The sequence below is a fragment of the Pelodiscus sinensis genome, chromosome 25, assembly GCF_049634645.1.
Source record: "Pelodiscus sinensis isolate JC-2024 chromosome 25, ASM4963464v1, whole genome shotgun sequence".
Taxonomy (NCBI): Eukaryota; Metazoa; Chordata; order Testudines; family Trionychidae; genus Pelodiscus; species Pelodiscus sinensis.
In genome coordinates this window covers 1,123,573-1,149,564 of record NC_134735.1, presented here as the reverse complement: position 1 = coordinate 1,149,564, position 25,992 = coordinate 1,123,573, and the positions used below count along the sequence as shown (strand labels likewise).

Sequence of the window (25,992 nt, the reverse complement as noted above, 5' to 3'; positions counted from 1 at the left end):
GGAGTGTCACAGGTAGTAGCAAAGATGAGTTCTTTCGGTAATATCTCTTTCAATCATGGACCATCCTTTGTGTCCTGGTGGGTTGCAATTACAATCTGTCAGTCCGGACACATAATCATTGGGCTGGAGAGCAGAGAGGACCCAAGTAATGTGCTTAACAGAAATTAACCTGGTTAAGCTCTTACTCTATTGAAAATGAGAAAGTGCTGATGGTCAAAATCAATTCCTCCGCAGCCAGATTACTCCAGGGCTGGCTTTGAATTTCAGCTAAATGGTCAAACCCTCAAATAATGATCCTAATTGTATTAAATTAGGTCCCTGATCATATAGTTCAGATGATGGTAACAGCTTGTCTTTGAGGCTCGCAGCGAGCGGGTGAACAAAATGGAAACTGTCTCCATGTGGCCCAGGAGGGGGCTCCAGGCCGGAACAAGCCCTGCTTATCCAAACACGACGGCCCACTTCCGGAGAAGGTGGATCGGAACCAGCTCCAGATGCCAGCTTCGGTCGGACGTATTCCTGCAGGTTTCGCCACATCGCTCAGTATTTAATTACAGATTGCTCTCTAGTGCCTGGAGACGCCAGGACAGTCCTGAACCCTGAACCATTCCTTGGTTTTTGCAAAAAAACGCAGACAGAACCTTCTCTCTCTTTCCAGCTCTTGCGGACAGGGGGCTGGAGTTCAAGCTCTGCCCTCAATTACAACATTGCAAATCCAGAGTCAAACCCCGGCTGGTGAGTCTAAGGTTATATCCGTACAAATGAGAAGTGAGACGGCTTTCTTCAGGCCTGGTTCGCCTCTTGCTGATGCCCGTCTTATAGCTCCAGGCTGTGGGAAAACCCCTGTTGGCTTCAGGCCCTCACAGCAGTGTGAAAGGAGAGCCCCCGCGTTTCTTTTTGTGCCTAAAAAGCACCCTGGGACCATAGAAACTATAATGACCAAGAACGACAAGACAGCCCCGTCTTTCCGGCCCCATCTGTGCCTCTTTCCTGCTTATTTGTCTGAGAGCAAGAGAGCCTGGATTTGATCAACTCCCCTTTCCTTGTGCTCCCGTCGGCCACCCCAGCCCCCCTCCATTGATAAATGCTGACATTTTAAAGGTATTCTTGACATTTCTCCTGGAGACGTAAGTGGTTTGAGAGCAGGGTTATACTTTGCAAGACTTGTCATCTTCTGGCTGGTAAATTCTTCTCCTTTAAAAGCCGGATCCTTGCGGAGGTTCCTGAATCAGAGGGACTAAGTCATTAACTCTGAATTTCAAATGAAGCAGATTTACAGTATATCTCACAGAAATATGTCGGTGCGAGACAGCAGTGGCCGACAGAGGCACGGCCTCTCTCCCTGAGCCCCGTGCAAAGAGAACAAAGGAGTCCGAGCAGGGTGGAGTGGATGAAGATTAAGGGGCGTTTTCACCCCGAGGCAGCTCTTCTCTGATCCTTTTGGGAGCCGACAGCTCGGTCCCGGTCAGGTCACCCCGTCCGTAGCGTGGTGCGCAGAGCCTTCTGAATAAAGCCCCGCTTTGTCTGAATGGCTCTGGTTTACTGGATTCATTTTTATCCGCATGGGATTCTCTTAGCTGGAAATACCAGCGGCCCACAGACAGTCTGACCCTGAACTGACTAATAAAGGTGAGAATTGGAACCGAGTTACTCACTTAAGGCTCCGTTTCCAAGCAAACAGGTTCTGAGTCTTTCCCCTCTAAAAACACCCGAGAAGGTTTTTACTTCTGCCTCTCCCTCCCTTACCACAGCATGCTGGGAGTAACCGAGCTAAACGGACTTATACCGGTGTTACTCCGGATGTGCACTGGCGTAGCTCCGAGCAGAATCGGGCTCCATTAGCCGACTTTCCCCTCCCTTGTGTGCCCAGCGTGGTACCGATCCCTGGCAGTGCTTTGAGAACTGCTGAGCGCTCGCGGTTCTCGCAGAAGCCAGTGAGAGCTGTGGGGGTGCGGCCAGGCTCCCCGGGAACCGAGCATCACAGACCTCGCTTGTGCAGAGCCTTTCCCCGGCGGATCTCAAAGCACTTTCCAAACGGGCGTTAATTACCCCTCACAATGCCCGCCCTGCGCAGGAAGGAGGCCGGCGTGGTTTTCAGAGGTGGGAGCGCTCCCAGCTCCGACAGACAGTCGCTGGAGTTGTCCAGAAGCTCTGACTGTTCCCCTCTATTTCTAGGGACACGACAGGCAAAGGGATATGTTTTTCTAAAGTACCTAAGTCATGTAGGAGCCTAAATCCCCTTGTCTGTCTGTGCAGGGCTCTAAATGCCTGGGCGACTTTTGGAAATGGGATGTAGGGTAATGCTCCATGATTGGGAACTGTTTTGTGCTCCACATGCCATCGCGGGCTCCCAGTTAAGTCAGTTACTCTTGATTGCCTCAAGAGTAGAAGGCGCTGCTGTGACAGTGTCCTTGTGCTACACGGCGTGCACTGGAATAGATCCGCCCCACGAACCCTGAAACAAAGCGTGAGTCATTTCCCAAGGGTTGACTAGGCAGTAGGTTACAAACAAACAAACAGGCAGTATTTCTTTACCCAATACACTGTCAACCTGTGGAACTCCTTGCCAGGGGATGTTGTCAAGGCCATAAGTATAACTGGATTCAAAGGAAATTCAATGCATTTGTGGAGGATGGGTCTATCAATGGTTATTAGCCAAGTTGATCCAGGACACAATCTCCTGCCCCAGGTGCCCCTAAACCTCCAGCTTCCAGAAGCTGGGACTGAACTACAGGGAGGGGGTTACTTAAAATTGCTCTTTTCTGTTCCTTTCTTGGAACTTGGCATTGGCCACTGGCAAAAGCAGCATGATGGGCTGGACGAACCTCTGGTTTGACCCAGTCTGGCCTTTCTCATTAGCCCAGTGGCCAGGGGCCCCAGCACTGCGAAATGGGCCTACTCTGCCCTTTTCCATCTCTGACGTTTGATGTGGTCTTGACCTGGTCGGAGAGCGGAGGCTCAGGAAATAGCCCTTCATGCCCGTGGGCATGTAGCTCGCTTTAAATAATCTTGAGGGAGTCCATGCAGCCCGAGAGCAGGCGCGCACCGGCCCTCCCAGCTGGGGGCAGCGTGCCACAGGAAATAAGCAAGAGGGGAGCAAAGTCTCCAGGCGCTTGGGGGAAGAGAACGCAACATTTCCCTTGGATCAATGTGGATTTTGGTTTGTGAGTGATTAGGCCAGTGTCATAAACTATCTCTGAAACCACAGAAGTAAAATAAAATAATAAATCTCCCTGTTTACCTCCTGTGCAATGCACCAAAGCATCACTGGGCAGCTGTTAAATATTGCATGGGCCCAGCTCTCGCGCCAGCCGGGGCGAGGCGGCTGCGATTTGACGACGGTCCATCGCCCTTACGAGGCCGTGGTTTTCAGTGCACCCCGAAACGTGCGCGGTGCCGTGCAGTGAATTGCACAAGGTTCCTGTCTGGGAGAGGCCCTGGTCCTGCCGGACGTGGCAGGGTGGCTGCTCCTTCGTGGGGCCACGCGGAAGTCACCCCAGGACGAATGACGGGAGCAGGGCCCTGATTTCACAGGGATACAGGAGAGCGGACGGGGGCAGCTGTGGCATGAGGAAAGAGACACGGCTGGGCAGCAAAGACTGGGGAAGTAATAGTATCGCCAGTTAACCAATCAGCAATTGCCTGTGGGTTACTGCTATAGACTACAGGCATTTCCACCCACCCCTAGGACATTTTTTTAGCAGCCTGGCTCAGTCCTGGCTACCAGGACCTACCCCCCTGAAGCTCAAGCGTGTTATGAGCTGGGCAGGCAGACAGCCCTGCTCAGTTCCGGCTCGTGCTGGTTTCGGGAGCTCAGACCCCCAGACAAGGGCTGCTGCCACCCTGCACTGCTGCCTCTTTATCAGAGGCAACAGCACAGAGTGACAGGCCACCGGTCTGCGAGGGGAGCTGGGTTTTAAACTGGCTCCCCCCACAGCCCAGCTCCCGCCTGGCACAGGCTGCTAGCCCCGCCCCCAGGGACTATCGAAGAGTCAGCTAACCGCTAAGACTTCATGACGTTACTCGACCGTTCAGTTAACCGATATTTCACACCCCTAGCGAAGCCACGCCCACGGCTCGCTGCGCCGCCCTGCTCTTAGCCGGGAATCGGCCAGCGTGCGCGCCGGGGAGGGGAGAGCGATGAGCAGTGCCAGGCGCTGGGACCCGCTGGGCTAGGACGGAGGCTATCTGGCTTCTAGTCCTGCCCCTGCCACTGCTCTGCTCTTGTGACCTGTGGTGTCACGTCCCTTCTTGTGCCTCGGTTTCTCCTCCCCTAGTCTGCCCTGGGGCTGGGCACTTGGGCCGCTGCAAAGACCGGCACGGAGGCGGGAGGCGCAGCGGCACGGTGGCGGCTGTTACCCGGTGGCTGTTGGGACGTGCCCGGCGCTGTCCATCAGCCCTCTCCCTGGTCTCCGCTGTGGAGACGCTCGCACGAGGCCTCAGCTCGGCCCTGCTGGGCCAGACCAAACGCCTCTAGTGGGGCCGGTTTCTTGGGATGTGGGTAATGGTGGCGAAATGCTGGCGTGGGAGGGACCAACAGCCGCCCCAGCCCCGCCCTTTCGACGGCTCCGTTCCTCCGGGGAGCAGACACCCGCCCAGCTTGGCTGCGTTGGTTTGAGCGCCGGGGAGTTTGCTGGCCACGTGCCGCAGGCAATGGTTGGTCAGTGGCCTGCACCCCTTCGGCCCCGCTGTGCCTGGAGAGCGAGTCGCAGGCGCGGTGCCGGTGTCCGACGGACGGGAGCACTGGGCCCCACGTGTCCGGTCCTGAGCCAGCCTGCCCTGGAGCTCAGTTTGACACCTTTTCCTTCATGTGGAGTTCCTGGGTCTGGCGTGAAAACACAGAGCAGATCTCTAGTGACCCGCTAACCCCACAGTCTGCTGCCTTCAGTTCCCTCCTAACCCCCTCGTCTTTCACCGCCCCCTGCCGCCAGACCCCCAGCGCTCCGCTCAGGAAGGCAGGCAGCCCAGTCGTCCCAGCCGGCTAGTCCTGGGTGGAACCGTTCATGGTGAGAGAAAACCGGACGTGCTTTTTCCCGTGTCCCGCACGGAGGATGCCCATGCGAAGGGCGCACGGCTCTGCCCCCGCCGGCCTGACCTCACTGTGGGGGACTCTTCAAAATGGCATCCTCTGTGCACCGTGTGAGCCGCGCCGGGCCTGGGACCAGCATTCTGGGGAGGCAGCAGTGGCCACCCTCCCTGGAAGTCAGTCGCATGTTGCTGGTTTGCTCCAGCTGAGCATGGGCCCGATTCTCCACGGCTTCGCATCGGTACCATGTACAAGAGGGCGTGTGCCAGGGCCGGGGTCAGAGGGGTCGTCTGGGCAGAGCGCAGAGCCATAGGGCAGCCCCAGGGAGCCTGCCAGAACTGCCTGGGCCAGCGGCTGCCCTCCAGGACTGGGGAGGGCACCGAAAGGGGCTTAAAGCCACCGTAGGCCTGGCTGTGCCGTGTGCTCCCCCCCCGGGCGGCTGTGTGCGGGAGCCAGCTGCAGACGAGTGAGGCTGGGGAGTCATTGCTCCCCAAGGCGCAGGGCCCTGCGCTCAGACACCAGTGGCTGCGGGGGGGGGGGTCTCCGAGGCCAGCGCGCGCAGTGGGGGGGGTCTCCGAGGCCAGCGCGCACGGTGGGGGGGGGTCTCCGAGGCCAGCGCGCACGGTGGGGGGGGGTCTCCGAGGCCAGCGCGCACGGTGGGGGGGGGTCTCCGAGGCCAGCGCGCGGGGCGGGGGGGGGTCTCCGAGGCTAGCGCGCGGGGCGGGGGGGGTCTCCGAGGCCAGCGCGCACGGTGGGGGGGGGTCTCCGAGGCTAGCGCGCGGGGCGGGGGGGTCTCCGAGGCTAGCGCGCGGGGCGGGGGGGTCTCCGAGGCCAGCGCGCGCGGCGGGGGGGGGGCTCTTGTCTCGGCGCAGAGCTGGGCTCCGAGGCGAGTGGGCTGGCGGGCGGAATCCGCCCCTCGCTGGCGGGTCAGACCATGTGATTTACCTTTCTCCAGGCCGCAGCCCAGATTTACTGAAAGCGGGGGAAGAGGGTAGAAAGTGGGAGGGGGGGGGGGGAAGCGTTTTACTTGCCACAAGATTGAGCCTTGCAGTCCAGTTATTGCTTTCTTGTGACCTGGGCGAGCCGCTGCCCCTGCTGCCGTCGGCTTGGGCAGCTCACTCCAGCAGCCATTAAATATTAAAGCGCGGTGCGCTGGGAAGCAGCAGGCATGTTACCTCTCAGAGCAGAGACGCTAAATGCCTTTGAATTGGCAGGGAGGAGGGGGGGGGGCTGCCTTCTACCTGCCTCCCTCGCTGCTGCTGCAGATGCAGCCTCCGGGCAAAGTCCTCCCCCCCTGCCCCGGCACTACGAACGGAGGAATTGCCGGCCCAGGTCAGCCACAGGGTCCCTCCTGCGCTTCGTGTCCTGCCCCAGAGCCGCAGGGGAACATGGCAGGGGCACCAGTCGGATACCTGCCCGGCAGGAAAATCTCCTCCTGATCCCCGTCGTTAGGGCCTGAGCACTTGTGTCTCCGGGAGCGTATCCACGAAGGCCGCCGTGGCAGAGGAAAATCCCGCATTGGATAGATGGGTTACAGGGGGGTCCTCTGGCGTTCTCCCTTTGGAGGCCTGTGTGTTTAGACTGTGAACTCCCTGGCAGTGACCCAGAGCCCTCTGCTCCCTCACCAGAGAGTGGCAGGAAAGTCCTGATTCTGCGGATCCGTTGGAGTTCAGGGGGCCTTCCTCAAACCCGGCCCTGCTGCTGTTGGGTGAGGAATGTGAGACCTGGACGGAGTCCGTGCGCCATGTTCCGCCCGTGGATCGAGCACGTGGGATGTTCGCGCACAGACTCAAGAGGTTCCTCCTGGCTCTGCTGAGATGTCCCTGAGCAGGGTGAGCCGAAACCGTGGCTCGCCGTTCACAGAGCATCCCCACGGGGAGAAGGCGCCCCTTCGTCTCCCGCCCTGGAAGCAAGCAGGCGGAGTGTTCCCATGCATCAGACCAGGGTCCCAGCCAGCCTGGGCTGACAAGCTGACTCTGTGAATGTACAGCGTCTAGCACCCTGGGCTCTGGTTGCAGCAGGGGCCTCACAAATAAAGAGTCGCGGGGAGCTGAGGTGCAGAGGGGCTGGCCGAGGGGACAGAACCAGGAACCGAACTGGGCTCTTCTCGCCCCAGGCCTTTGCTGCCTGGCCAGCCTTTCTCCTCGCCACGGACGGATTGTTAAAGTGATTATTTTCACATGGGTCTGCAGCAAAGAGACGCCCCCGAGAGCCTGATCCTCCTCTTGCCTTTCGGAAGGGTCCCGCCTGGTCCGAGCTGGAGAGGCAGCACGGGGAAGGCTGGCTTGGGACCTCCCGGTGCTGGCTCTGATCTCCACAGAAATCAAAGACTTTGTTTCCTGGGGCGGTCATGCCTGCTCCATTCACAGTCCCTCACAGCCCTCCCCCGCCCCAGCACCCGCTCACATGTGCCCAGCAGGGAAAAGAGAAGCCGTTGATTGAGTTTTGTGCCTCCTGATTCCTTCCCAACAGCTCTGCGCCTCCCGCAAGCCGCACATTTGCTTTGTAAAGACACTTCTGGTCTCTCTTCCCAGTAGTTTTGTCTCCCTGTCTCAGCCGCTGTATCCTCCCTCGTCATTAAATGCCTGGCTCTGGTTTCTCAGTGGTTTCCCCTAGTCCAACGGGCTCCCTGGCTTCCCCAGCCAGCTACCAGACTGAGCCTGAAGCAAAGGTTAGTTCAGCTTAGCAGGGGCTGCCCGGACTGCAGCAGAGCTGGGGGCTTGGGAGTGGGTATTTGCGCCAGAGGGGTCCCGTCGCCATGGCTGTGATCTGAGCCGTGGGAAAAACTCAGTTAAATAGAAAAATGAAAGTTCTAATTCGGCTTTTTGGCCTGCAGCGCTGCCTGGAGCTGCAGCAGGAAATGCAGCTGGCTCCATGGTCGTGTATGTTTGTAATTATTATGGGCGCTATTGTAGTCTCCCGGAGCCGGGGCCATGGACCGCAACTCACTGGGCTCGCTGCTGGGGCCCCCATCAGGCCCCCAGGACAGGACTCGCGCTAGGCTTGTGTGACGGCGCGTTGGGGTTTCCCCGTCTCCTGCACCCCTGTAGTGGCACGAATAGACTCCGCCAGCCAGTAGAATAGAGGGAGTTTATTGCTTCTCCAGGATATAGCACAGCACAGATGTAATCTGGTTACAGGAACTGGGGCTAGGAGGCCTCAGTGCCCCCTCTTGAGATGGGGGGTGGCTGGGCCCTACAATCCCAGTCCCCCTCCCTAGCTCCTTCTCCCCTGCTTCCCAGACCAAAACTACCATTCTCTTCCAGCCCTGCCTCCCAGCCAGGGCTCCACTCCCCTTCTTCCCATTGTTCCGCTCCCTGGGAGATAACTGGTCAGACAGGTTCGGAGCCCCCTTGCATAATGACTCATCCCCTGCCCTGCTGGGCCGTGCTACAGCCAGCAGCCAGCGGAGGTCACCCACAACCCACTGCCCAGCATAGCAACCAGCAAGGTACCCCCACTACGTCACAGCTTGTCTCGACTGTGGTGCAGAGCAGGGACAGGAGAGATGGGCAAAGGGGAAGGGCCAGATCACCCAGGACACCCTCTGATTTCAGAAGGGACGGAGGACGCTCTGCACCACTGGGTATGTTTGGGATCCAGTCTGCTAGCGGGCGGCAGAAGCTGAGCCCTGGCTTTCCCTGCACCTCATTGGGCCACTGAGAAGGGTGTTGCGTGAACGGGAAAGGGATCTCCTTAGGCAAAACCTTCACTTCCCAGGTCGAACCAGAGTGAGGACTCTAGGAGCTGGCCCTGCGTGCGACATGAGGGAGAACTGAGATTGTCTGCTAGGGTCATCTGGGCATATCTTGGCCAGTCAATTCTCTGCCTTCACAGGGGTGTGGGCTTTGCCACCGGGGACGTTTTCTTGGATAGGATTCCGGAGCCCCCAGCCCGGCAGCTGTGGCTGCTTCCTCCCACAGAACGTCAAAGCGGGCAGAAAACCAATTCCTTTCCTCCCCTGCAGGCCCCTGTTGGCCGGGTCCCCCCCGCTGAAGTGAACTCCAGGTAGAGGGCTGGGTCAGGTCGCAAGCGTGCACCCAGCAGCCGAGCGGCAGGGGTGGTAGGGAAGGCAGGCACGGGAAGGCTGGCCACCCAGAAGGGCTCCGGCTGCCTGAGAGCGCAGGGGCTGCGCTGCCACTGCCCAGCTCCCCAGCTGGCCAGGAAGGACCAGGCGCTGTGGGGCTGCCCGGGGGGAGATGGGGAGGTGAGGCCATGCCACTAAGAGGGCGCTGGTGGTGGTAACCTGGCCCTACGTTGCTGCCCCAACCATTCGCCAGCCTCCTAGACTGGACGATTGCGAGTTCAAATTCCGCTGAAATTCATCCAGCCCCATTAAGCAGCAACAGTGGAGGAACCATGCGCAGTGCTGGAAAACTGGAGCTGCACCCAGCAAATTCACAGCCGGCTGCTCCCAGAGAGGGAGAGAGGAAAAAGGCCGGTGGCTTCCCATGTCATCTCAGCTCTACCTCATGAGGGGCATTAGCTGACTTCCCTCCATGCTCATCTGGTCAGTAACTCGCTCTTTTGTGTGGGTAGTTTTCATCTTCACAAGCAGTGTGTGATGTGGCCGGCTGGATTAATTACAGAACAGGCTGGATTAATCACCCCCCTCCCCCGCCCTTCCACGACTTCATCTGTACTTCCCAGTTAGAGGAAAGCTGCCTGTCAGGAAAGAGACGCGCCGATTAGTTATCTGTGCAGCCTCTCGCTGACAGGCCCTGTAGGAATCCATCCGCGCTCCCCTGAGAAATAACTGGCTTTAGGACTTTACCACTGTGCGCCGGATGCATCCATGTAAATGTGGAGTAACTCCTGTAAAGTTACAGCAGTGTAAACTGCAGAATCAGAGTTACTCTGGATTCACACCCATGTTAATGAAATCAGGTTCTGTTATATCAGCTCTTCAAATAGTAAAGAAACACGCAGGATTAAAACAAAGAAAGAAGAATTCTGGAATTGTTGTAAATGCTTCTGCATCACGGTTTAAGATGCCCCCTAGCTAGAGGGATCTGGTGGACGTTTTCTCTGGGAGCCGATTAGTCCAGAACTGCCGGGTTTTTGCACCTTTCTCTGGAGCAGCTGGTGCTAGCAGCTGAGGGAGTCCTGCGCTAGCCCACCACGGCCGAGCCTGTGGCTCTAGGTAGGATTTGTGTAGCAAGAGAATCAAATTCAAATCTGCCCTAAGCAGATGCATCTCCACAGTAGATTTATACTAAGAGCTTTATTGGGCCTGCAAAGTGTTACCTGAGGGCTAAGTGTCTCTGTCCTATAAAATACCCTTTCAGTTACTGTTTCTCTGTGGAGGATTTCGGCAGTAAGATATGCCTTCGCGTCTCCTGAAGTAAATGTCTGTTCTGATTTGTAACATTTATTATTAACGGGGGGCGGGAAATCGCCCAGAACTCTTAATTGAAGGACTATTGTGCTGTGGTCACTGCTATTAAATTAATCTGCTGCATTCCTTTCCACCCACACACTTTAAAACTTCCTGGTTATAATTAGAACCATTTTAAACGGCTTTTGACACTCCTCAGATGATGCAGTTCAGCTGCTCTGCTGAAAGGGACAGACAGACAGCTGCAGCACTGCAGGAAAGCTGTGTTGGTGTAAGAGGTCTGGGAACCCAACCCTGAATTCTTTACTTACACAGAACTCCCACCGGCTCCGAGTGCGGCAGGAGTAAAACGGGTGACCGGCTACCCAGGGTTTGACCAAGATAAATATCCACCTTGTGTACCATAATCTCCCCTCCTGGAGCTCTGCTGTTTCGTCAGCCAAAGGCTTTCTGAGCTCTACCGCACTCATGGTGGGTCCTAGCTTGTCTGAGGCCAGGTCTGCACTAGACCCAGAAAGTCGGCTTAAGGCACCCAATTCCAGCCAGGTAAATAACGGAGCTGGAGTCGACATACCGTAAGCCGAGCGTGGCGCCGTTTTCACTTTGGGAGGTTGATGGGAGCAAATGCTTCTGCTGGCTTCCCTTACCCCTTGCAACTGTGAGGAGTTTTGGCACCGACCAGAGATGCCCTCAGCACTCAATTCAGCAGGTCTTTGCTAGACCTACTGAATTGAACGCCAGAAGATCGCTCTCCGGTGTGTAGATATAGACGTGGCCTCAGAAGATAGCTCAGCTTTACAGCATTTTGACTTAACTGTTCTCCCCAAGGGGATTGTCTGGGGCAGGGTTCGGTACGTTCAGAAAGCAAGGAGGCACTTGTGCCCTAGTGGGCTACCTGTGATCTCGATGCAGCCCATCAGGGTTCCAGGTGTGTCCCACCACAAATTCTAGGCACGCAGGCGCAGGTAGCAAAACTATCCTGTCCCGGGAGACGGTCTTAGTTCTGACGATCCTACGGCCACTGAGACGAAGAGGACCACTCAAGCTAGCCTAGGTTGCCCACTCAAGCTAGCCTAGACCTATGCCCTAGTCTGGTGGCCAGGGCATAGGTCTAGGAACAGAGACATCTCTGTCTGTTCATGACTTGGGCACAGGCTATCAGTTTGTCAGGCTTCATTCATGGGCACGTGGAACACTCAGTCCCTCCAGAGGGAAGACGCAAGAGCAAAGAATCGGGTTTTTAAGAATGATTTGTTAAGCTCTGCACTAAAGCGCGTCTGTAGAAAATGATGCAAAATGCCGCAGAATCCTCCGCTGCTGTAAATCTGCACAGCCCGTTGGCCTTGCTGAACCGACATGGGCACAGCAGAAGGGGCGGTGGTGGGGGCGCTAGCCCGATACATTGATTTTATCATGCCCGCTCGAGCCAAAGCCTCCGGTCTGGCTTCGGAAGTCATGGAGCCATGTGGAAAATCACAGGGACTGTCTCTGGGATCATCCACCCCGTCTTAGGCTAGATGGTTGGGGCTGCAGTCCGGCACCCAGGGGTGCGACTCTCCTGAAATGGAGGTGCAGTTCTTTGCTGGGGGGAACCCAAAACCATAGACCCGAGGGCTGAGCTGGGGGTGACGTGCAGGGAGGGAGTTTGGAACTTTAAAAACTCTGCTCCTAGCCTGCTGGCTCTATCTGTCTCTGTCTTAAACGCCCATGTGGCATCTGGCTGCCCGTCTGTGGGAGGGCTGTGCAGCCCCCCGGCGTCCCGGGAACCGCCGCAGTGCAAAGCGAGTTCCTGTAACTGCTCGGTGAGATCCCTTTAGTCACCGGTTTGTTACTGTCACCTTCTGTTTCCTTCTCCATTTGGTTTTCGGTTCTCCAGGGCTGCCCACAGGGCTCCAAATACAGCCTCACGCAGCTTCCTCGCCCAGCATTAGAACAACTTCCGCCCCCGCCACCATGGGCTGTGATCTCATCACAGTGCGAGCGGGGTGTGTGTGTGTGTGTGTGTGTGTGTGTGTGTTCTGTGCTAGAGGCCTCTGACTCGGGGCTAGAGGGCGCTATGCAGCTGGATGTCTTTTGGGCGATCTTTTGGTTATGGTCACGGCGTGTCGGAGGGAGCATTTCGTAAGGGTGGAATCATAGAATCATAGAATAATAGGACTGGAAGGGACCTCAAGAGGTCATCGAGTCCAGCCCCCCAGCCCAGGTGATTTCAGCCCAGGTGATTCTGCTGACCTAAACTTCCTAATGCAATTTCAACAGGATGGGAAGCCCTTAAATTCTTGACCTAAAGTGTGGGATCAAAGATATGAGTCTTTCGTGGCTTATTTTTAAAACTCCAGTTTATTTCTATGCAACAGAGTTTTGTTTGCTTTTCCTTCACTTACCTACTTAACTGAAAGTCTCACTGTTTGACCAGTTAGCCGCTGCTTCCTTGCCTTTTATCCCTATCCACTTTTAGCTTTTTTTCTCTACACCCCTCCACTTCATCAGGCCACGCTTATTTGTTGCAGACACGTTGGGCACCCCGGGCCAGCTAGAGTTAATGGGTGCTAGGAGTGCTCTGCAGATCAGGCCCGTGGTGTTTCATTGTCTTCCTTTCCGAGATGGGGGCCGTGTCTGACAGTGCTTTGGCGATGGGTGTTATGGAAAACACCAAGCCAGCTGCTCACTGTTGGGTAGGGTTAACACCGCTCCCTGGACAATGGCCGAAGCCAAAAGCATCTTGAACCAACCTCTGTGGCTCTTCCTGCCTCCCTTTGGACATCACTGGGCCTTTCGCCCGAGGCTCCATAAGAGCAAGTTCTAAGGCTAGAAGGGATGGCTCTGACTGCCCGAAGAACACAGGAACTCCCTGCTGCTTGGCCGCGGTGGGTGCACCAGGAACATGGTCCCCTTTTTTGGAAGTAAGGGATGTACTATTCTCCTTCCTCTCACCAGCGCCTTTGTTCTGCTTATCATTTTCCCTGAGCGTCAGACTTCACCTTATATCAACCTCCCTGCTGCCACTGGCGTGTTATGCCTCTCCGAGCTCTCTCTCTTTCTCTTAATTACTCTTGGAACGTCCTTGCTCACTGGCATTGATCTTTTGATTTACCCTAGTGCATTTACTGCTAGAGAGCCTGAGCACAGTGGGATCTGGGTGGAAGTTTGCCGTTTCTCCTATGTGTCCTCAGCTTCCATTTCTTCCTCCCGTCTGCTTTCACCTGGCGGGGTTGGAAGTTTTTTCCCTAAAATTAGCTCTGGAAAAGCGAGGGTGAGAGATCCCTCTGGTTGGATGCACTTCGCTCCATTGTCCTTTCAAATGGCTGTTGGTACTATTGGGGCTTAGGGTTGTGCAGATGAGATTAGTGTTGTCGCTGGAATGATTAGCAGCTACAGGCCACTTGCATCTTTATTTGAAAAAAAAAAGGAATTTCAGTTTCAGCTTTTTCTCTTCCGTCCCCACCATTTATGTTTGGCCAGAGTGTAATCAAATAAAGGCTGTTCCAGCTTGTTTGTTTGCTTTTTGGGTTTTCCACTTTTGCATGTTTTCTTTGGGTCCTGTGGCATTTCCCCCCCAACGTCATCCACGTTAGAAGAGTTACGGGGGGCAAAAAGGAAACAATGAAATGCTGCAGTTCTGCAACCCTGCAGCGTGGCAAGGATGTTGTGTGTTTGCGGTGTCTCTGGCTGGCCCAGGGAGATAGGGCCGCACTGCTCCAGGCGCTGTGTGGACAGAGTGAGAGACAGTCCCTGCCCGAAGGAGCGTACACTCTTCACAGACGTGAATTTACTAACAAATTCGGTTATGGGATGAGGGTTTTACAGCTGCCTTGGGAATCTGAAAGGGCGTGTGTGTCCCCATCGGGAATAATGTTCTCCAGGCCGGCGGGTGCCTCACTCTCCCTCCTGGTGGTGAAAGGCAGAACAAGGACCAATGGCTGGGAGTGAAAGCCAGACAAATCCGGATTAGAAATGACGTGCGCGTGGTAAACAGGGAGGGCGATTCGCTTCCCGGAGAAGTGGCGGATTCTCCACCTCCTCACATCTCCAGCTCCAGAGCCAATGCTTTTCTGCAAGCGAGGCTGGGGCTCCGCGCACGCGTGACGGGCTGAAATCCCATAGGTGGGACGTCAGATAAAACGCTCTGAAGCGGCGTTTCCCCAGTGGTGCTCCGCGGAACCCCAGGATTCTGCGAACCGCGAGAACCCGATCACCCCCCCCTTAAAGAAACAGGGAGGAGCCTGCTGCCACTCTGCGTTTCCAAGGCCCGCCCGGGACATGCGTGGTGCAGTTTGGCCCCCAGCTCTCCCCCGTCCACTCCCCGCTGCTGGGTTTTGGTTTCAGTTTTTGGTGTGTGTTTTTTTCTCGACAAATTTTCCTGGTGGTGGAGGTTTTTTTCTGCTTGACAAATTCCCCCCCCCCCCCCCCAGCTGTAGGGGTTCCTCGAAATTCTTCTGAGTTTAAAAGGGTTCCATGGCCAAATAAAATTGGGAAACACTGGTCTAAAGGGCCCCTTCTGGCCTTAAAATCTGTGATTGCTCTGACTCGCCCTCTTTCTTCAGTCGCTTGGTGGCGAGGGGGCCTTTTGTTCTTCTCCCGGTGGCGATTGCACCTTGCTTCTCTGTCGTGCCTCCTAGAAGGGGAAGGAAACGGACCTTCATTAGGAGCCTCGAGTAAGCAGAGCTTCTGGGGGGGGGATCAACACGTTTTGTTCCTTTGTCCCACGTGTGTGTTTATCTGTCCCCTGTCCCCACAGCATCTGAGCGCCTCACACGCTAATGTCTTTATCCTCCCAGCCCCGGGGTGAGTGGCAGTGCTCTGGCCCCATTCTACAGAAGGGCAACTGAGGCAGCAGGCGTCATGGTGTCTCGCTGTTGGCGGCATGGCTTTGGCAAGCTGGATCTCTAAGGCCCGGGGACTTTCAGCGGATGTGGCTCGGCTCAGCCAGGCTGAAAGTCCATGAGAGCTGGGGGCCTGTGTCTCTTAGGGGCCGTATTATACCCAGAGCTAGAGTGAAGGTGACAGCATGTTCCCCAGCCTGCCTGTTGACTCTGCACAGTGAACAGCCTGGGCGGGAGACGGGGGGGATAGACTTCACTCCTGAAAACACACGCACAGGGGGGACTTTTCTGGAAGAACAGATGGGACCAAGATGTTCCTGGGTGTCGCTAGCAAGGTGCCTTGTCCCCCGCCCCCGCCTCCATGGGCTGTGTTATCGGAAATGCTTCTTAGAAGCATCCGAGGCTGGAGTGTAATTCATATACATAAATGTCCATTAAAGTAAATGGAGAGATTAGGACATGGCCAAACGTGATTAGGGAATTGACGTTAGCAGCTCCGAGATGCCGGCAGACAGCTCCCCGGCCTGGCTCATTGTAACCAGCTGATTTAAGCATCAGAGGGAGTTAATGGAGTAGAATCGAAAGCCCGTGCCTGTTCGAGGGCAGGCGGCCCGGGGACCCGCGGTGGCCCAGGCTGTCGTGCTGGCGGCCGGGTGGTTCCGAGCGATGGAGAGGAGCCATCCCCCTCCCAGCAGCCGCACCGTTTAGCTGGGCTCTGCCGGCCGTTTCCTGGACACGTTGTGCCCACGAGGGCGGGGGAAGGAGCTGGAGGAGGTGGAGACTGTTGGCGCGCCAGGCGGGTGGGGGGAGGTGCTCTCTGCGCAGAGGGGCAGCGTGCGCGGCAGCCCCGTTTGCTGTTGGTTTCCTCCTCGTCCGTTCTGTACTCGCCAGATGAAAGCAGGCCCGTGGCTCTCCGGCACTGCCACCGGGCCTCTGCAGGGCCACAGAGGTGGGCACCCGCGCAGCAGGATGGTGCATTCGCGCCCCAGGGTCCCACTTGCTTTTCTTCAGGCAGCACAGCGAGCCCCGCTGCAGCCCCTGGCTCAGAGCTCTAGTCTTCGGGGCCAGGAGCCCCGCTCCCCCTCGGCTGGTTTGCATTGGGCCTGGCCCGTCCGCGCAGGGCAGCGCACACCCTGGTGTCCTGCACGCAGCCCGAAAGAGCAAAGGGACAGTCCTGTCGCTTGCAAGGCTGAAATCTTCAGAGCAGCGTCTTGGAACGCGGGGGTGCCCTTCCCAGCCGTCGGAGGGGAAGCAGTGCAGGCCTCTCTCAGCACTCCCTTCCTTCCTGGGGATGGGAAGGAGGGACTCGCTGAAATCAGGGGGAAGCAGCGAGGAACAAAAAGCCCGTTCAGAGCTTGATTCAATCTGACATGGGCTTTTGAGCTCCCTGAGTGGCGTTTGCTGCTAACGATATGGAAAGGAAAATAAATCTTCCCGGCATGACATCTTGCTTTAATTAATAACATAATCAAGCTCTTGGCCCGGTGGAATGGAACGGTTTCAAGACGAGGCGTACCTCTTGCAAGCACAGTCAGGCTGGCCAGGCCCACGCCGGGCCGAGGCGGGAGGCAGCTCGCGGATTGGCATCGGGCTGCGCTTGTCTGCCAGGGGGCGCCTGGTCGTCCGTAGCCCGTGCTAGAACAGCAGCCGAAATCCCAGAAGCAGAGGCCGCCCTGAGCTCTAACAGGAAGGAGCAGAGCCCGAGTGGCAGAGGGAGCGTCTGCCGATGATTTGTATTAGAACCACATCAGTGCCCGGAGGGGCCCGGTGCTGGGCACAGAAGTAGCCAGGGAAAGTTTGCAGCGTGTGAACAGTAACAATTTGTTTTTTCCCCTTCTTCAGTGGCTCTGCAGCCTGATTCCAACTCCCGAGGGACGGGCTCCTCCCGCTAAAAGCCTCTAGCAGCAGGGCGCACGTGTGAGTAAGGGTGGGAGAGTAAAATGCTTCTGTTTACTTGACCTGACTGACACATTTATTGATCACTTTCTCTAGCAGTTCATTCATAAAGGCCAAGTCAGGGGCTCCCTGGGGACAGAGCGGCCTTTTCACAAGCTCCTTGGGGGCGTGTCAGTAATTTACTTCTGAAAACGAGAAACTGGCGGAAAGTAAAGACGCCTCGTGCCGACGCTTCCCTGCCTAGACGGGAAGGGCTTTGTGGGGCGGGACGTGCCTCTGGACTTTGAATTCCCAGTTGTTCGCCTGTCTTGGTGGCGACAGAAGTGCCCGCAGAGCCCCCAATGTAAGCATTTGGGGGCAATGCAATGTTAAGATCCTTAAGTATTATCATTTCTCATTCCCATGGTGCCCGTGCAGCGCTCGGGATGCTACCCTAGGAGGCTGGTGCATACCAGTGATGCACATTTCTGTAGCACCTTTCACCTGAAGGTCTCCACGTGGGTGACAAACCTTGATTGAGCCACAAGATGGCCCAGTGAGAAACATGGGCATTGTCAGAATTCCCATTCCGAAGAGGTAAACTGAGGCACCGAGGTGAAGTGACTTCATAGAATCATAGAATAATAGGACTGGAAGGGACCTCGAGAGGTCATCGAGTCCAGCCCCCCGCCCTCACGGCAGGACCAAGCTCCGTCTACACCATCCCTGACAGATGTCTATCTAACCTGTTCTTAAATATCTCCAGAGAGGGAGATTCCACCACCTCCCCTGGCAATTTATTCCAATATTTGACCACCCTGACAGTTAGGAATTTTTTCCTAAGGGCATGCTGGGAGTCAGCCTTCCCATGCTCGGGGCAGGGAGTGGCGGAGCGGGGCAGTATCACTGGCCCAGATGGCACGAAAGCCAGGCCAAACCCAGCCTCTCTGGTTCGAACGCCCGCTTGTTGGCTTGAACAGCTCGTCTGGGCAGCTACATGCCTGCCAGCGGGAGAATGCAGCCGGGTGAGCTGCGGAATCACACGCCCTTGGCTGTAACTGTTCAGGAGAGCTGCACGCTGGCACCCGGGCCTGGCGGTGCCGCTCTGGGCCAGGGAAACCCCCGGCACTGCCAGGGAGCTGCTTTTGCAGCTGGACTTGAGAATTTTCGAAACTGACCCAGGCCCCTTTCACAGTGACAAAGCAGCCGCATGAACAGGAGTTAGAAACCATCTGGAAACCCTACCGGACCCAGTGGTCTGTCGGCACTGACTCGCTGGCAGGGGTGGCTGGGGCAAGTCTGGTCAGTCCCAACACTTTGCACCCACTTGGTGACATTTGAGTACTTCCCTGCCTATTACCCACCAACCCGTGTCCCTTATCCCTGCCTCCGGCCCCCGACACTTCTAGAGGTGCAGTGAGCGGCCAGTTCTCGGGAGCGGACGTCTGAGGGTGTGTCTAGACTACAGGGGTTTGTCGACAAAAGTGGGCTTTTGTCGACAAAACTAAACCTGCGTCTACACTACTGCTGAGTTCTGTCGACATAACGTCGACAGAACTCAGCAGTTTTGTCGAAGCTGGTAAACCTCATTTTACGAGGAATAACGCCTTCTGTCGCCAGAAAGCATTATTCTATCTAAACTGTCCTTTGCGTCTACACTGCATGTCGACAAAGCAGCTTGCTTTGTCAACAGAACTGAATGTAGTGCAGACGCTCTTTGTCGACAGAAGCTTTGTCAACAGTATCTGTCGACAAAACTTCTGTCGACAAAAGCCTGTCGTCTAGATGTACCCTGAGTGGGAGAGGAGATGCTGCAATCGCACCGTTGAATGGTTCTTCTCACCTTGCACAAGGGCCGAGTGGCGTGGCGGCTGTGTGCGTGTGCTGCAGGATCGTGTGCAGCTATTGCATTAGAGCTGGGGGCAGAGAGAACTTCGGGGAGCTTTGCCAGCCAGGAACTCGCTTTGGGAGCAGTAAGTCCCTGTCGAGAGCAAGGGAGGGGTTAGCACTTTGGCAGACTAACGAGACAGAGTTCCAGTCTCACAGGGCACGTCTACACTGCATGGAAGATCGAAGCTGCTGCCGTCGGTCTTCCAGGGTTCCATTTAGCAGGTCCAGTGTAGACCCACCTGGTCAAACTCAGAGGGTGGCCCTGCCGGCGTGGGTACTGCTCCTCACGAAGAGCGAGGGAAGCAAACGCTGTGGACGGTGCAGAAACGTGACATCGGATACGTCAACTCATACTGGCGCATCTTGCGCCCACCTTCCCAAGCCGCGGAGTCCAGGCCACAGAGCTTGCAACCTGGGGTCCCAGCCCGCAGACCCCGCGCTCAGGCAGAGCGGTGAGGCTACAGAGCCACCTGCCCATGGAAGCGGTGCTGTTTTAGTACTGGGGCACTGACTGGAGACCAGGACGCCAGGGGACCAGGTGCGCTACAGACGAGTGTCATGAACAGACTGTCTAGCCCCAGAGCTGGGTCGTATGTTTGGCTAAAGTAGCTTTAGAAACGTTCTGCAGGGTCAGCACTCCACCACCGAGCCCCAGCCAAGTCCGGAGCAGAGAGCGTTTTCTCTGGGGTCTCTCCCACATAGCCTATTGGATAAGCACGTGTGCTCCTTGCCTCTGGCCTGGAGAAACCACCTCGTGGGTGTCACATCTGCATGGCCCAGCGAGTCCTTGTCCCCTTTGCTAAGACAAACCAACAAAGCAACCAGAATGGAGGCTTTTGCCATATCGGCATCAGCCCACTAGGAAATGGGCTAGACCCGCCCAACTCATTGCATGAATGCCATGGCCTTGCTCTGTGACAGCAGCGGGCACTTGGCCATTTCATCGTCACAGGCGTCTGTGAAGTTCGTTCCCCTGGGACTGGTCACCTGCCGGACAGAGTCTCTGCTCCCGAGGGGTCTGGGGAAGCAGGCTGGCCAAAGAGTTCCTTTTATTTCTACTCTGGTTGAAATCGTCTGTTGTCTAACAGGCCTGGGAGGCTCACTCTGGTGGACACCCAAAGGGCCTGGAGCTAGATACTACAGGCCAGACCCTCAGCTGATGTGATTCATTATTATCATTAGTGACATAACAGTCTTGTTTAGAAGAGTGTGGCCCAATCAGCCCACAGCCCCAGCCCATGTGACAGCCTCAGGGCCAGACAGGGAGTACTTCTGTGGTAGTGGTCAGCGATGCTTTGGACCAGATGCCTCATGTGACCTATGAATGTGAATGTTACAATCTGCTGGATCTGTAGGTCCTACTTTGGTGCACGAATCCTTCTCATATGTGAAGTTGGACGTCTGGAGTGTGTGTCTGCTTATAGTTTTAGATGTGCTAAAGCCTGATGAGTGGGTGATACACATGATACATGCAAGGACTTGTAAACAGCCGTGTTTGCCCTGTACGTCCGGAAGGTGGTCAGTCTGGAGGGACATGTGACCATGCCACTTGGTACGGGGATCCATTTTTGAACCTGGTAGTTTTCCACCGAGGGGGGATGTAAAACAAAAGATTCCTGCCCTGTGGGGAGTCTATTTAAGCCATGGGAAGCTATTGCCCTTGGTCTTCAGCTGGCCTGAGAAACAACCTGACACATCCTATAAGGATACAAAGAGGGCGGGAGACCCAATCAAGGTGAAAGAGTTTGCCTCTGACTTAAAGATTGCGCCTGAAATAAGAACAGCTCTTTAGGGTAAGAATCTGTCTTAGTGAGTTAGAACTAGCTCTGCATTTCCTTTTCACTTTCATTTAGTAACTGACTTTGAGCTGTCTGTTTTCACTTGCAACCTCTTAAATCCTATTGATTGTACTTAATAAAAACCCTTTTGTTTACTATCAGGCCCAGTGTAAATCACTGTTACCATCTGGGGGAACAATCAGTGCGCATCTCTCTCTTTCATTGAGAGAGGGCAAATGTCCTCGTGAGCTTTCCTTGTGTAAAACTTTTACCCAGAGAAGGATGGATTTATTTGGGGTTTGGATCCCTTTTGACGGTTGGTTTCCTGGGTGCTAAGCCCTAGAACTGTGTCCACCAGAGCTGACGTGGTTCGGTGTCTGCATTGATCTGCAAGGGGGCGGTTACTTCAGTTCTGTGCCTTGTCTGGGTGAGACCAGAGGATCTGGCTCAGCAGGACAGGAGGGTGGGGAGCCCCAGAGAGCAGGAAGGTGGGTGTCAGAGACATGATCAGCACAATCCCAAGGGGATTACTGTGATTCACCCCATCACAGGGGTATTTCTCTTTGGGAGGCAGCAGTGTTGTGACCTTTTAGAATATTGCAGTAGCAACCTGACCAGTGGCACATGTCTCCCTGGAGTGCGTGGCCGTACACGCCTTGATTTGAGTGTGTCAAGGGTGGAGCCCTTAGCCTGCTAAATAGAACACTCTGTCTCGGGATATTTTGATTTTGGACGCCTGGAAAAAAAGCATAGACGTTACGTTTCATCCCAAATGTAATGTAGGTCTTTTGATTTCAAGTGAGCAGAATCAAATGTGTTCCTCATTATTACTCTCCTGTGGTAGGAGGCCTCTGGACTTCCAGCCCCAGGGGGTTGTAATAACCCCTTTATCAGACAGAGAGGGGCTGACGGCTTCATCAGCCAATATCCAGTGCTAATTTGCACCATCTTTCAGCTTCTTCTTTTCTTCCCTGCAGCTCAGCCCTGGAAGAGCAAGTCAAGCCGCTAGCCCGAGGGGAGAGCTGTGGGATCCGTCACACAGGCGGGGAGCTAGGAGCGAGCGTCCTGTCACGCTGCAAATTGCTGAGTACGTTGCTTGCTCCCGCCGAGGACAGTGACTGCCGGTGTTGTCAGACCCTGCTGGGGAGCTCTCCTGGCAGCCCCCTCCTGGATCAAGACAGCCAAGTGCTGGCAGGGACACAACACAGCACAGCTATAAGGCAGCAGAGAAATGACTCCGTCGTAGCCCGAGCAGTGAAACCGAACGGCCTGCCATCTGATCTTCACAGCGGGGTTAGCTGAAAACGTTAGTAGGTAACTTTACCGTATATTTTAGAAATCAGAGTCTGTCTGTCCGCCTGGGAGTCCGTTTGTTCAAGAACTCCTCCTAAATGATAAGAGTGAGAATCATCAAATTGGTAATGCAGCTTCCTTTTATCAAAGCCTAAAGCAAGATAAGGGTTTGACTGTGCCAGGACAATGGGACGTGCCTGGAATTTGATTGTTTCTCATAAAATGAAAAGGGAGGGGTCTGGTAGAAGGGAAAGTTATACTGTAGAATGACCACAGGAGGCAGCGAGGGGCCAGAGATGGGGACCAGGACAGCTGTAACCTCATTGAGTGAGCAGGGGGCAGGGGTGGAGAAAGGGACAGCTATCTACTAGATATTTCACAGAGTGCGTCTGTTTGTCTCTCTGTTGCAACCCTCCCCTGGCTGTGTCAGCTGCAGCTGCAGTGGTCATGGGCAGGGACTTCTCACCTGGCCCCAAGCCACTGTGGGGAGAGTTCTGGGGTTGTCCTCTCTCCCCAGGGCAGCCTGCAACCTGAACCCCCCTCCCCAGCCCCGTCCCACCCCAGAACAATGATTTAAATGAAGAAAAACAAAATGTATTTAGGACCTGAGCAAGGCTGGGTACATCTTGTTGTATTTTATACATGGGCTCCAGCTTGACTCTAAGATCTACTCCCCCCCCATCCGAACTTTGATGCAAACCCAGATGTGACCTTCTCATGTCAGGCCCAACTCTAGTCATTTTATTCTCTGACTAGGCCTAGCGATGCCTTGGGAATGTCTACCCATGGGAAGGGTCAGAATCTAGTGCTGCACCTCCCCCCATTCTGACCTGGGGAGAGGGAAACCTTCCCCCTGCCAGCCGGGCATGGAACGTGGAGGCGCGTGTCCTGGGAGGCCTGGGGATACCCAGGGGCATTCGCGGGGAAGTGACGACCTGCCAGTGCCAAGGAGGAGGGCGGGGGTGGCATGCAGGAGCAGAAGGACGCTGGCTGGGGATCAGGGAGGTTGGTTCCCAGTGGCGGGGGGGATGGACGCGCACAGCTGGAGGGGTGGGAAGCTGGACCGAGCCCCCCAGTGCTGGTGGATGGATGGTTTGTTCTCATCTCCTCTCTGAGGCTCTTGGCAGGGCTGGGAAGATGCTTCTGCCCCGCCTCTCACTGCTTCTTGCCTGCTGTCACCCTGTGGAAGCACAACGGTGCGCCCCACCGGCACACTGACGCGTGGCTCCAGCTCTCGGCCGGGCCTGGCCCTGGGCGTCGGGGGCTCCTCGCCAAGTGACACAAGTGGAGCTTCTCAAGCTGCCCCAGGCCTCTCTGCCCGCAGGGGTGGGCGAAGGGGCCCATGGCTGCCCTGCCACTGCCCCACCCGCAGGCCAGTTGACACCTGGGGATGGGGGAGGGCGCAAAGTCTCCTCCCCCCACCAGGGGCACGTGGCACCAGAGGGAACCGCACGTCCCTGGCAGGGGGAGGAGACTTCGCACCGCCCCTGCCCCAGGCCAGTAAGGGTTTGTGGGCAGGTGAACTCTCCAAGGATTCTGGCCCCGCCCGAGGCCCAGCAGCCCGCGTCCCTTCTGAAATTCGCAAAGTGGCCCCACAAACGATTGCCTAGCGGTGTCCTGCATGCTCTGGGGAGGGCCCCATCCAGTCCCCTTCTCTGCGGCACCAGGACACTAGGGGACCCCACGGGGTGAACCGCAGTGCAGGGCAGGCGGGGGATTGGTGGTGGGAGGGACCCTGCAGGGGAGACGGTGGGTGCGTCTGTAGCTGTGGCCGGGACGCAGGGGCCGTGGCGGAATGGTGGAAAGGCCTCATGGGTCGGGTGGCCAGGTGTCCGGTTTTCTCCCGGACTGTCTGTTATTCGGGTCCCTGTGCGGTAAAAAAACCCAGAAAATACTGGACACGTGACGTGTCTGGTATTTCCTGTTTCTCTTGGACGGACGCCCAGTGGGGACAATTTTCCACTGCCGCGTCTGGTGGGGGTGGGGGAGTGAGGAGCGCGGAGCCATTTAAAGGCATGGCGCCTTTTTTTTTTTTTTTTCGCTCAACAGAATTTTTTCCCAATGGTTTTTTTTTTTGGTGTGTGTGTGTGTGTGTGTGTGTGTGTGTGTGTGTGTGTGTGTGTGTTCGGTATTTTTTGTTAAACCATCTGACAACCCTACTCATGAAGGGGGCCATTTTGTTCTCAAGATCTGATCTCGCACATGTGCTGCATGGAGGATGCCATTGATTAGTGCAAATAGTGTACCCCGCAGGGCAGGACCTTGCACGCCCCGAGTGTGCGAGGCCCTGCTGGCAGGCACATTCCAGTAGTTGCCCTTTCAAGACTGTGCCGCTGGGCTGGGAAACGCAGGACCCTTTGCTGGTGCTTTACAGCAGCTCACGATGGTCCCCCTTTAGTCAAACTGCGTCTGCACAGCACTCCTGGGGCCAGACGCACGCTCCCTTCCAAGACTGGGGGCTGCCCGCAGCAGCCCTGCATCGTCGTGGCGTTGGGATCTGCCCCCAGGGGAGCTCTGACTTGGTATCTCTCAGGCTGCAGTCCTGTTGTGTGAAGTGTCGCCCGGCACTCCTCACTCTGACGAGCCGGGCTGGAGACGGGAGCATTCTGAGGTGAAAGGCAGCTCTAACCACGCCCCCAAAGCAATGAGGCCCCGCGCACCTCAGATCGTTTGCATTATTTATATATGGGGAGAAAATTAGCTCTAATCAAGTAGGAATGAGCTTGATTAATATTTTAGCAAAAACAACGTCAAAATGAAGTTTAACGTATTGGTGAAATCGCAGCTAGAAAAACCACTGTGGTTCTCCGCTGTCTTTTGTTTTAAATAAAACCCAGGATGGTTTCCATAACCCCATCTTTGTCTAGAGGGTTATCAAAGTAACCAGCCTCCAAAGGGCAGGGCAGGGGCATGCTAAGCAAGTAGCTTTTCTAGCTCTTTGCTCTTCATCTGAACAAATAATTAGTAGCGGTTTAAAACCCTCCCCGATCTCTTTTATAGGGACAATAATCAGATGAAATATTTCTGGAAGACTATTTACAAACTTCCCCATAACCATCAATCATATAGTGCAGAAGAAACAGAGGAAGATGCCTAACCTCAAGAAGCTGCTAATGCAACAAAGCTATTTAATGGTGGGGTGGATTTTTTTCCTTCTGCCATTACTATGGAATACATAATAACATCAATAATTAAATATAAATTGGGTTTAATATTTTATGCTGGCGACATGTAATTTACACTCTAGCCGAGAAATCAAAAGGTCATGTCTGAAATAAATGAAAGAAGGCAGGGGAGATGGGGACTGTCAGTGAAATGAGCGTTACTTCTCTCTCCCAGACTCCAACTCTTAGGATAGGGAACCTTAAAAATATCTCCAGGGAACTACAGAAAAGAGGTTTGTTTGGGGTAGAAAGTGGGAAGTTAAGCGGGGATCCTGTTTCCTGTGTGTCAGGGCAGGCTTTGCACAGCAGCTGAGAAGCAGCGATTCCTTTTCCAGTTGATTCAGGTTTTCAAAGGCCCTGATCCATTAAAGCACTTGGTCCCATGAATCGTCGCTCGGATGCATGAGACTACCAAGATGCATGAAGTTAAGCACGTGCTCCAGGGTGTTACTGGATCAAGGCTCCACTGCGTCCATCACTGTGGGATCTGGGCACCTAGATAAGAAATCTTCATTAGAACTCTAAGAAGCTGCATAGGCTACGAGCCGGATTCCACTGATTGTGGATTTTAGCTGCTTGGACACTGTTGATTTCAGTGGGATTATCATAGAATCCCAGAACTCAAGAGATCATCAAGGCCAGTCCCCTGCCCTCTTGGCCGCACCCAGCACCGTCTAGATCTACTCTGACAGGTGTCTGTCTAACCTGCTCTTAAATGTCTCCAGTGATGGAGACTCCACAACCTCCCCAGGCAATTTATTCCAGTGTCTCACCACCCTGACAGGCAGGAAGTTTTTCCTAATGT

The 25,992-nt window shown here is 55.4% G+C and overlaps 1 long non-coding RNA gene across 2 annotated transcripts in view; it reads left to right on the top strand.

Moving 5' to 3' along the window:
* LOC112546992 (uncharacterized) overlaps positions 1 to 25,992 on the top strand; it is an 84,937-nt gene that overhangs the window by 14,130 nt on the left and 44,815 nt on the right. The window contains exon 2 of one of the 2 annotated variants that reach the window (XR_012897617.1): positions 21,708 to 22,040. This is a non-coding gene — a long non-coding RNA (uncharacterized LOC112546992). Of the gene's footprint in view, positions 1 to 21,707; positions 22,045 to 25,992 lie in introns of both variants that reach the window. The other variant, XR_012897616.1, reaches the window with a different exon arrangement.